Here is a 12,953-nt window from a genome sequence, read left to right as displayed (position 1 = left end):
CTTGCTGCAGCTCGCGAGTGAATGCAGGGCAACCTACCATGTACGGCAAGTCGCCAAGTTCCCCTGGTGCATGCATGTCGACAAAGGGCCCAGCGCGCTGGTCCGATTGACACCGCGCTTCTCTTCTGCGCTCGATGCGAGTACGAGCGTCTTCTTGCTGTCGTTCGTGAAGAACTTGGCACTGATCGCGACGAGCTCGTGGATCTGATGATGCGGTGGAGTCGCTGTCAAGGTGGATCCGGCGAGTCGGCGATCTTGGCCTTCGGGGTGGAGAGTGCATGGTGGTTGGACCCCCACCGGTTTCATCGCCACCGGCTCGTGCCTGGCAGTCCTGCCGCGGCAGCGACGCACTCGGCTGCCGCGGAGTGTCGCCGTTGGCGAAGCCGATGAGACTCTGAATGGTGGCCCTCCATTGATCGATCTTGTCTTCCGTTGGAGGGTAATCCAGGAGCAGTTGAGCTCGCGCCAAAGCTTCTGCTGGAGTGGTGGGTGGCAGTGGCGAACGGTGCGAGGAGCGGGATATGCTCGGACTTCTAACTACGTTAGAAGGAGCAGTATCCCGTCCAGGCGACCGTGTCTCGCTCGTGCCAGCACGTTAGCATGCATGCTGGTCTTGAGCACCCCGAGATCCACCAGCTCGATCTTGGTCCAACAAACGTATGGCACTGCGAATACCATGACGCTGTCGATCCTGCGCCTCCTGAGACGGGCACGGTGCATGTACGGACGCCGAGGTCTGCGCAGCCTTGTCCTTGGACCTGGCAGCACCGTGAGCTCCCTCGTCGACGCCCATTCTTCCGCCGGCGTCTACCCCACCACTCGTTTGCTCCGGTGGTGGTGGGATCGACGTGGACGGAACACCTGCCGCCGAAGTCTTCGTCTTCGGTGGCATGTCGATGAAGAAGATGAAGATCTAGCCCGTGTGAACGCCGGATCAGGTTCACACAACCTCGACGCCCCCTACTTGGCGCGCCAAAGATGTCGGGGAAGCTAATCCATGAACACCTATGGGGACCGGCGGACCGAGCCCTTTCGGTTCGGCGGGGGGCGGAGATCGCACGAAGAGCGGATCGAGGCGAAGCACACGAGCAGTTTTACCCAGCTTCGGAGCTCTCCGGAGAGATAATACTCCTACTGCTGCTTGTCTAATTGTATTGTGTTCTTGCTCAGGAGCGCTGAGTGCTACAGTACGCACCAGCTGCTAACGAGACCGAGCGTGAGTGTTTTTCTGGCTTTGAACCCCCCTCTATGTTGCGCATGGGCCTCCTTTTATATGCTCAAGGGGTCTCCGACAGGTGGCAACGTAGACAAGGGCAAAAATAGAAAAGGAATTGCGGTTGGTACAACTACTTGTACAGTGTATCCTACCTAACCCTGACGGCAGGGGACAAAGGCATTAAATGCCCGTCTGCGTCGCCCAAATAGTGCAAAAAGGACCGTCAGGGACGTAACATTTGCCACGATGGTAGTCTTGTCAGTGTCGCTTGCCACCGCGCACCGCTGGCTGCACAGCCTCTTGCCACGCGCGTCTGGAAAGGCCTCAGGGCGACACGCTGGTGGATGTGCTGGAGCGCGGGTACTGAGTGGTAGCTTGTCGCAGCAAGCACCTTGCCGCGGATATTGTCTTGTCGCGCCTAGAAGCTTGTTGCTCACCGGGCCTTGCCGGGACGCGTGGCGCGTCGCGGCAAGTTCCTTGCGATGCCTTGGTTGGCCTTCCCTGCAAGCTCCTCTCGCCGGGGCCTTGTCTCCTTGGCTTAAATACTTTGTTCTTGAATGGTTCCAAAGGAACCACGGAGGACCTTGGCAGTCACCCGGCAAGCCTTGTCGCGGGGTGCTGCAACTGCCCGTGCACTAGTTCGGGATACTAGGGTACCCCTACTCTAGTACACCGACAGTCGTTGAACACAAACGAAGTACATGAAGTTGCATCTATGCCAAACTTTTAATCTAAACAAAACCCAAAGTCCAAACAACGCCCTAAAGGTCTATATATATGGAGGAAGAGGGGGGAATTTCGTTACCCTTGGAGGAGGGGTCCGAAACCAACCTTAACTCTAGTTTCCCCGCACAAACGGACTCTAAAAACAGCCTATACTCAAGTATTTCAAAATTACATGGGCCTGGCCCAAAAATAAGGTGGCGCAACACCTATTATAAGCTATGGACGAAATTTATGAAAGGGCATCTTATATATTTCGTCCATGTCCTTGTGTGTCACCAAGGAGGCTTCAAAGTACTGAAATCTGCACTAGAAACGTCATTCTGGTTCCCTTTGCACACGCCTTCATCTCCATGCTTTGTTTATACTCTCGTGTTCATCCCTCTTGTCCATGCTAGACCCTTCATTAGTAATCAACACAAATTTATCCAATTTAGGCAGCATCATATTCTCATGAACATTAGAATTGTTACCAGGAAACAAAAGTACCTGGTAGTTCAATTAGCTTGCGTGAGCTCTAGTGATTGGTCTAGTATGTATAGCAGCAGGGGTTGTGGGTGTAACAACAGTATTGATGTCCTCCTCCCCTTCTTGAAATGAAGTCGTCCTCGATGGAAGCTCATCTTTCTCACCCAAATAAGGCTTCAAATCTAAAATGTTAAAAGTGGGACTAACCCAAAAATCTGCTGGGAGCTCAAGTTTATATGCATTATCATTTATTTTCCCTAACACCTTAAAAGGACCATCATCCTGTGGCATTAGCTTTGATTTGCGCAAATCAGGAAATCTATCCTTACGCAAATGTAACCAAACAAGATCTCCAGGTGCAAACACAACATGTTTTCTACCCTTATCCTCAGCAAGTTTGTATTTAGCATTCATACCCTCAATGTTCTCCTTAGTTAACTCATGCATTTTCAAGATCAATTCAACACGTTGTTTATCATCGAAATTAACCTTCTCCAAAGATGGAAGACACAACTAATCAATAGGTGCACGAGGTAGAAAACCATACACAATCTCAAAAGGGCACATCTTAGTATTTGAATGTAGCGCACGATTATAAGCAAATCCATTATGAGGAAAGCATTCTTCCCACATTTTATTGTTATTCTTCAAAACAGTCATAAGCATAGTAGACAATGTTCTATTGACTACTTCAGTTTGTCCATCAGTTTGGGGGTGGCATGTAGTACTAAAAATCAGTTTAGTCCCCAACTTCGCCCATAATCATCTCCATAAGTGCTAAGAAACTTGGTATCACGACTTGAAACAATTGTATTTGGCACACCATGCAAGCGAATAATTTCATGAAAGAATAAATCAGCATCATTAGTAGCATCATCGCTTCTATGACATGGTATAAAGTGTGCCATTTTTGAAATCTATCCACGACAACAAATATACTATCCCTCCCCTTCTTTGTTCGAGGTAAACCTAAAACAATGTCCACAGATATATCTTCCCATGGAACACTAGGTACAGGCAAAGACATATATAAACAATGAGGATTTAGTCGTGACTTAACTTTTTGACATGTAGTGCAGCGAGCAACAAAACGCTCAACATCCCGTCTCATCTTTGGCCAAAATAAATGTGTAGCAAGTACATCCTCGGTATTCTTCATGCCAAAATGTCCCATTAATCCTCCTCCATGCGCCTCCTGCAACTACAAAAGACGAACGGGGCTAGCAGGAATGCATAGCTTGTTAGCACAAAACACAAATCCATCGTCAATGATGAACTTGTTCCATGTTCTCCCTTCTTTACAATTCTTCAATACATATTTAAATTCAACATCATGCATATATTGATCTTTGATGGTCTCCACACCAAAAAAATAAAGTCTAGTTGTGAAAGCATAGTATAACAATGAGACAATACATCAGCAATAACATTTTCTATACCCTTCTTGTTTTTAATGACATAAGGGAAAGTATCAATGAATTCAACCCATTTAGCATGTCTATGGTTCAATTTTACTTGACTTTTAATGTGTTTCAAAGATTCATGATCAGAATGTATAACAAACTCTTTGGGCCATAAATAATGTTGCCTTGTTTCTAAGTTCCGGACGAGAGCATATAATTCTTTATCATAGGTAGAACAGTTCAGACTAGGCCCACTAAATTTTTCAGATATGTATGCAACAGGTTTGCCATCTTGTAATAACACACCTCCTAATCCAATTCCACTAGCATCACATTCAAGCTTAGAAGTCTAATTAAAATCAGGAAGTTGGAGTAAAGGAGCATGTGTCAACTTATCTTTGAATACCGTGAAGGCTTCTTCCTGTCCGGTGCCCCAAACAAAAGGCACATCCTTCTTTGTAAGCTCATTGAGAGGTGCAGCAATGGTGCTGAAATCTCTCACAAAACGCATATAGAATCCAGCGAGGCCAAGAAAACTCCTCAATTGTGTGACCGTTTTAGGCTATGGCCAACTCTCAATAGCTTCAGTCTTGGCTTTATCAACTTCAATTCCCTGTGGAGTAACAACATAGCCAAGAAAACATAATCGGTCGGTGCAAAAGGTGTACTTCCCAAGGTTACCGAACAAACATGCATCACATAGAGCAATAAAAACAATACGTAAATGTTCCAAATGTTCCTTCAAACATCTGCTATAAATCAATATATCATCCGAATAGACTACCACATATTGTCCAATGAAAGAACGTAAAACTTCGTTCGTCAATACTAGGTGCATTAGTTAACCCAAAAGGCATGACTAACCACTCATATAATCCAAACTTAGTTTTAAATGTTGTTTTCCATTCATCTCCCAATTTCATATGAATTTGATGGTATCCACTATGCAAATCAAATTTGGAGAATATTGTAGAGCCACCCAATTCATCAAGCATATCATCTAGCCTAGGAATAGGATGACGATAACAAATAGTAATATTATTAGTGCCTCTACAATCGACACACATACTTGATGTACCATACTTTTTCGGCACTAGAATAATAGGAAAAACACAAGGATTAAGGGATTAGCATATATAACGTTTGTCGAGGAGCTCCTAGACTTGACGCATAATCTCCTTCGTCTCCTCTATATTGGTACAACATGGTGCACGGTTGGGTAGCGATGCACTGGGATTTAAGTCAATCTGATGCTCAATTCCTCGAATAGGTGGTAATCCCAATGGCACGTCTTGTGGAAAGATGTCAGCAAACTCCTGCTAAATGTTAGTGACAGTAGAAGGCAAAGAGAAAGGAACGTCCTCGAATGAAAATAACGCCTCTTTGCACACAAAAGCATAGCAAACAGATTTGCTGCAATCTAGATCATCAATATCAGATTTGGTGGCAAGTAAACATCCATTTTTCAATTTAATTTCAGAAGCAACACTAGATGATTTATTATTAGGTTGCATTTGTTGCTCAAATTCTTTTGCCACTATCTGATCTTCACTCTTAATTTGCTCCTATTTTGCTTTACTAGCTTGATTAATATCATCTTTCAAAATGGAATCAGGAGTCATAGCAAGCAAAGTAATATGCTTATCCTTATGAACAAGAGTATACTGATTGTTTATACCATGGTGTACAATTTTTTTAACAAATTGCCATGGTGTACCGAGTAACAAGGAACATGCTTGCACGGGTACCACTGCACAATCAACAAAAACAACATATGTAGCAATACTAAACTGCACACGAACAATATGTGTTACCTTAACCTTGCCATTGTTGTTGAACCATTGGATGTAGTAAGGATGCGGATGTGATCTTGTGGTGAGAGAGAGCTTCTCCACCATCTCCATGCTAGCCAAGTTTTTGCAACTCCCTCCATCAATGATGACGCTAACAAAACATTCCTTCACAACTCCCTTGTATGGAACAAATTGTGCCTCTGACTTTGCTCAGCTTGCATGACCTGCACATCCAAAACACGTTGGGCAACTAAACTTTCATACCTGTCAGCGTCTTCAGTAGCCATCTATTGTCTCTTCTTCAGAATCATCTCTGCCGTGTTCTTCGCTTGTAATTAGAGGCAAAGTCTCCTCATATACACTGGTAGTGTATCATGCTATACAAATGGTTTTTAACCCCTTTGCACAACAGCATTGGGAACCATCGCCTAGTGAGTGACTTCGGTAGGGGGGTCCTGCCCACACGACCCAAAAACCGTCGGGGATAGGTGAGCGGCTACTTACGATCGCCATAGAATTGACGTATGAGAAGAAGCCCCAGTCCCACATGTTACATCTCGATGTTATGTTTCTCATCAGAGAGACATCCCAAACGATTACGTCGGTATAGTCTTGTGAAAAAGGTGGACATCAACATTTAATCTACCGATATGTTTGTGATAGGTACGCTCGCACACGGTTCAAGAATGTAAAATGTGTGCGGTGCCTCTACTAACACCAACGTGTCCATTTTTATAACTGTGTGCGATTGGTATTCCTATCACACACACACACACACACACACACACACACACACAAACACACACACACTCTTGTTTGAAACGTTTGTCGTATTACCATCAATCGCACACGCATATGAGACGAAACCGTGTGTGCATCCGTTGGGCATCGCAAACGTTTCATGTCAAAGAACCGTGTGTTCTCTATTTTCATCGCACACACTGTTTCTTTCTAACCGTGTGCACATTATTTTATTCGCTCCTATATAATTTTACTTTTCCCTATAATTTATTATTCGAATTGGAAATTTTGAAATATGAAACGTGGAATTCAAATTCCGAGCACAGTGGTTCAACAATGAATCCATAAATAAAATTGTCACTACAATATGTTCAGTAATTACAGGATTAGACAACAATTAACTATGATGAACCACTATATTTAGAGGCGGTAAGGGTGAAGAGACAAGTGTAAATCATTTTGACTGTTGATGGTGTTGAATAAGCGGAATGCCCATAATGTGCTTTCCTGCATGCCATAGGCACGAATAACTTTTGTCCAACCCCTTATGACGATCGCCCGCACATCCTTCACCGCCTTTAGGAAGACTTCTAGAGCATTATCACGGTAGCATGAATTATATACTTTAACCTTAGTTGCCTCCACTCCAGTTATGTAGTTTGCAAGGTAATCGTCAGTAAATAGCTTCAAAAACCGCTGAAAACAGAAAAATATCAAATACTGAGGTCCAATAGAGTAACTTGTTGTGGGCAGGGGAAAAGGCAACACATTACTTACTATCCTAAAGTTCATTGTTGTCTTGGACAAAGTGTAAATAAAGAGCTTAATTCCCATCACTCGTTTCTTTCGCCTAACAATCTTTCTTAGTTCCCTCACTTGACGCTTTTCCATGAATATATCATTGCCCCATATGCATCAGTACCGCTAATATATGTACCTACAAGCAACCATTAAATGTTAGAAGCTAAACTGAGATTGCACAAATGATGTAAAATACAACTACCTACGTTCCTAACTACAAGTATTTTTTAGAGATTTCAATATGAACTACATATGGATGTATACATGTCGGATTTAGGGTTCAGGCAAAACCCTTGAGGTTCGAACACTGGGGTGCGCATGAAGATTTCCCCCTAGCGAATCTCGCTCTCAGCCTCGCCGCGATCTCTAAGCTAGGCTCGATGAACTCACAACACAAGAGACACAATATTAATACAGGTTTGGGCCACCGTTGTGGTGTAATACCCTACTCCTGCGTGGTGGTGGTGGATTGCCTCTTGGGCTGATGATGAACAGTACAAGGGAAGAATAGCCTCCTGAGGAGAGGTGTTCTTGTGCTTGGTGAACTTGTGCGGGTGAGGATGATCTAAATGCTCCCCCTTCCTACTCTAGTAGCTAGTCCTGTTTATAGAGGCCCTGGTCCTCTCCCCAAATATTGAGCGGGAAGGGATCCAACAATGGCTGATTTGAAAGGGGACAGCTATTACAAGCTATCCTGACTAAAGGTGGTCTTCGCCTATTAAAGGCGCTGGTGGTGACGCCGTCTTGTGCTCCATGATGACCTCCGTCCTGTCGTCTTGCTGGTATTCGTCTTGTTGCACCGATATGGAAACCTTTTCCCGATGCCTCGGTACTCCATGCCTATGCTTGCGCCCTTAGCACCAAAGGGGAAACAAGGACACTACGCGCGCTGGCGCCCGCTTGGCCTTGATCGTCACAACTTTCGTCAAGGAAACTCATGAGGTACCCCTTGCCTTGATCTCTCCGCCTCCTCACGAGCCTGCCTGACGAGGCCGTTCCTGAGGGGGCCTTGTGTCATCCGCCTCGTGAGGCTTGGCCCCTCGCGAGGGTCTTGAGTGTTGGTTGATGAAGACAGGCCATGCTGGGCCACTGGTGGATCCATGCTGTGGGCCGCAGGCAGGCAATTCTGGGGACCCCCGTTCCAATAACGCCGACAGTAGCCCCCGAGCCCAAGGCGTGCTTGGACTTGGCTTAGAGGCAAAGCCAAAGGGAAAGTGCGGAGCACCGCGGGCCCCAACAGCCAGTGGCCTTGGTCGACGCGTGGCAAATGATTTGGACGTGGGCGTCTCCGCTTCCCCACGCTGCCTCGGCAACTGCCTGACTTGACGAGTCCCTGCTGCATGCAAGAAGGGTTATCATTACCTGCGATCATGGAGGTCGACGATTGGCCTTCCTTGGGCTATAAATGAGAAGGGGTGAGAGCCCTCATCGCCCATCTTTTCTTGCTCCGCTTGCTTCTTCTTCCATGCTCCACTTCCTGTCTTGACACCAATGGCGCCGATCCGTAGATTCTCGGCCAAAGAAAAGGGGAAGGCTCCCCGGGAAGGACCCGGTCCGCTCCCGGCAAAGAAAAGGCCGGTCCACTGCCGTGGCAAGGTCATGAGGCTCGAGATGATGAGGCCTTGGTTCGAGCAGCCACCTCCTGGGTACCCGCTGCCCCAGTGCGCCTCGGCCGAGGGCTCCGGAGAAAGGGGCAGCGAGTGACGCCGACCGCGCCACAGCCAAGGTTGGTGCACCATGGTGGCGCGCGCTATCGCCCTGGAATCCACGCTGCAGACTCTTCTCGCGAGCTTGTGTTGCATGTGGCGATGCCTCCAAGCACCTGGATCCGCCTCCCTTCATTCTTCTCCAGTGAGATGCCGCCGAGGGGGCCTCTCGAGCTTTGGCTATAGCACGCCAATTGTGGCGCCCCGGCGGCTGGAGCGGAGGTTGAAGTCATTTCTTCGGGCAAGATCTTCATGACCCGGGTCTGCCGAACGTGGGGGGGGGGGCGCCCTCGTGATCCATTTTGAAAACGATTGCGCCTCCATGTTGTTCTTCAAGGTCTTCGATGTCAAAGGCCGCTGCCTGGAGTGCTGCCCCGAAGGGGGCAGTCAGGAGATCGACGCGGCGGGGGCTCGGCCTGCCGTCCGCTCCCCCAGCGGCTCCTCCGGCAGCAGCAGCGACACTTGGGAGTCCTCCCGAACTCTTCGAGACTCGGGAGATGAGCGACGACAGCTACGCACCCCCGAGCTCTCGCCGCACGCGGAGCAAGGCCGCAGCATCGGGATGTTGCCATCTCTGATCTAGATGGGGTTGGCCCTGGTCTCCCGAGGCCCACTGTTGATGATGGCATCGGCCACGAAGGCGCGTGTAGTTAGGGCTCCTCAAGGTTCTTTTCTTTTGTTCCCTGCAAGGAATTGAGAAACATCCCGCGGGGGCATGTGCATGGTCTGCAATGTCTTTTGTTGATGTTATCCTTATTATGGAACTGTGTGAGTTCTTGTCCTGTCCTGGCTTGGTTACCCCTTTCAAACCTCGAGACGACTTGGCGCTCTACACTGATAGGTCTCGGTCCCCAGGCAGGCTGCAACTGTCGCTGGTACGCTAGATCACGATGTCGTGGTCAAGGCCAGGAGGTCAGCGGCCCGAGGTCCAGTAAGAGCCCCTGAGGCGCGATGCTCAGGAGGTACCCTTTAGCGCACAAGCAGCCGCCAAGAGCTAAGGAAGGAAGGCAACGTTGCCGCCACAGGGCCGTATCAAGTGAGAATTTTGCGTTGTAACGATTAGTTGTTCCAAGTGCGAAACTTATCTCGGTAATCTGGATTCGTTCTCTTGCGTTCGCCAGACTTGTGCGTTGGTAACCGTGATGTAGCTAGGTTAGGCCCGTGCGAGCGTCCCCCTTCTTCCCTGCACTCTCCTTTGTGCTCTACGTCCTCAGGTCCCAGCCCTCGAGTGAGCTCAGCAACCGCTGGTATGCCAGGTCGCGATGTCGTGGTCAAGGCCAGGGGTGAGGGCTGGAGAGCCAGTAAGAGCTCCTGACTCGTGATGCTCAGGAGCCCCCCATTTAACGCGCAAGCGGATCGCATGGGAAAGAGAGGGAGATCATGGTTCCTGCAAATAAGCACAAGAAAGGTACGGGTTGCCATTATGATTGTCGGCCGGCCACTAGTTTCTCCGAGAGAAGGGTGAGGGAACTGAGGGCCTGGTGAGGTGACGCGCGCGGGGCATGCCACGGGCCAGAGCTCGACCGCTCGGATTTGTCAGCGTTGCAGGGACTGGCCCGTGCACAAGCGCCGTGCTAGCGCGAGCGTCTCCCGTGGTAGGTGTCAATCGAGAAGGTGATAATCACAGGTAGATTAGGCATGAAATGCAAATCAGCTTAGTTAAATGCAGAATTGATACATGCCACCGGGTCAGACCCAAGCGGCTTGGGGATGATGCAGCCCGAGGGGCGCCCCCAGCAAGGTAAGCTAAAGACATAAAAAGAGATAGATGCCGCGGGGATGGACCCATGCGGCCTGGGAATGATGCAGCCCTAAGGGCGCTCCTAACTGAAATGAACTTGGGAGATGTCACCTGGTTCCGCTATAAAGGGGGTGTTGGGGCAGGTGAAGATGCGCGGTGAAGGGGATGACCCTCACGAGCCACCGGGGCCCTGAGCCTCAGGATGCTCTGGGGTCTAGGTGGTTCCTTGAGGACCGTCTCCATCTCTGCTAGGACCGCTTGGTGCTTGGCCTCCTGATCCACCAGAATGCTCCGCAGGTGGCGCTGGTAGGTGGCAGCCGTGTTCAGCAGGCCGAAAGGCATGCGAACGTAGCTGTGCAGCACACCCTCGCAGCATCCCACGCGCGAAGGCCAGAAGTGCTCCTGAGATGCGGCTCGGTTGAGCCCTGGGACGTCGATGCAAACGCGCAGCCCACCATCCTCGCCTGGATGGGGAGCCGCACCGGGCAAGCGACAGTCGCCGCGCACGGCCCTCGCTTCCTGAAGCTCCTGAGTGGTCTTGGCAATGAACTTACGAATGTTGGGCTTTCCACACCCTGTGTCTTCCCGAGGGAAACGCATCGCGAAGCACGCCTCCAAGTGGTGCCTGAGCGCCTCCTCGTGATGTTGGCGAGGTCTGAGGCCCTCCAGAAGAGAGCCCCCGAGCCCTGCCCGAGGAGGGCACCGGGGGCGCCTTCCTATGCGATGGAAGGAGGCTCCCCAAGCACGGGCGCTGATCCTGATGGGGCACCACCCAGGGTACCGACCTCCTAAGGCCCTGTGCAGAGCGGTTGCTTATTCTTCTTGGTAATTGTTGCGGCTTGGAAGGCACGCTCAAGGGAGCACACCGCATCTCTCTCTTCGCAGGGTACTGTGATGATTCGACCTCTTCCTAGCATCTTGAGGATGTTTTAGCCGTGGTGGGTCACCCCATGAACTTAGCAAGGGCTGGATACCTGTCACGTCCCTAGCTTCTGGTGCTGCCTAGTGTTTGCATCATGTTTAAATTTTTGAAACTTGAACTGAGGAAATTTGGAAGCCTTAAAAACTTTAATAAAAGAAGGGCAAAAACCCTAAAATCTCATTCATTCTTCCAAAATGCTCTTCTTAAATGTTTGATAAATTTGGCAAGGGTTCTGGTCCCAACCAAAATATTGAACATTTTTAAGGACTTAATCTTGGGACTTTGAATTTAAATCATTAGCTATTTGAATTTGAGTTATATTCATATAACTAGAATATAATTTCAAATATCTTTGAAACATTTTATGTGCTTTTGGAAATGTCCATCCTGCAACATAAAATTATTCAAAGGGTTTTGTCACTGTTTTGAAATTGTTTGAATTTTGAACAGTGGCAGAATATTAAACAAAAGAAAAAATAACAGTAAAAAAATAAAACAGAGCACATACCTGGCCTACTTACCTGGCTGGCCCAATTATGACGCAGCCCAGCAGCAGCCCAGCCCACCGCAGCCGCCACCATCTTCAACCTCCTGCGAGTAGGCAGGACGGCGTGTGCCCGACGCGCGCGCGCACGCGCCAGCCACCTCCTGCTTGCCTGCTCGCCGCTGGACTCACCCGAGGGCGCCACGCACCCCCCAGGCCTCTCACTCTCTCCCATGCCTTCTTCCCCCCCTCCTCTGGCTCCCTCTCTCTCCCACTGAGCGGAGCTCGTCACCAAGCGCTCACCGCCGCGAAATCGTAGCCACAGCCTGCCCCTCGACCTCTCTCCGTGTTCTGAAGGACCGCCACGACTGCCTCTTCCTCCTAGATAATTCACGCAAGCCCGGATGCCCCGTAGAGTGGCCTTCAACGCCATCTTCTTCCTCGATGATGTGGATCGCCGTCGTCGATTTCGCCGCGTACAGGACCTCCCCGAGCACTATGAGCGTCTCCGCGAGATCACCGTAAGCCCCCGCGTCATCTCCCATTGTTTTCCCTCTCGTTTTTGTCCTCTAGCCGTTGCCCCCTTTGACTGAGCACCGCCGTCCGCCATGGACATCGGCCATGGCTCTGCCTTGCCTCTCCGCTCGAATTCTTGAGCTAGTTGTGCTCCCCTCACCTCCAGGAGGCCGTAGAACTACTTGTCTTCCCCGATAATGCACCGTAGCGCTATTCGCGCGTCGAATGGACGCCGAAGCCGTGATTCCGGTGTGCCTCCGCCGTCGGTTGGGGTCATCGCCGGCTATGCTCCGGCAAGTGTCGACGTGGCTGTCATTAGAACCTAAGCCTGCCACCTAAGCAACCCTAATAGCCACTGACAGCGGGCCCTACTGCAGGGTCAAACCCAGTCAGCATTGGGTTTGACCGGGTTTAGCCCATGTCGCTGACGTGTGGACCC

Source organism: Triticum aestivum, chromosome 7B, assembly GCF_018294505.1.
Source record: "Triticum aestivum cultivar Chinese Spring chromosome 7B, IWGSC CS RefSeq v2.1, whole genome shotgun sequence".
Taxonomy (NCBI): Eukaryota; Viridiplantae; Streptophyta; class Magnoliopsida; order Poales; family Poaceae; genus Triticum; species Triticum aestivum.
The sequence above is the reverse complement of the archived record's forward strand: the minus strand, read 5'-3'. Positions refer to the sequence as shown.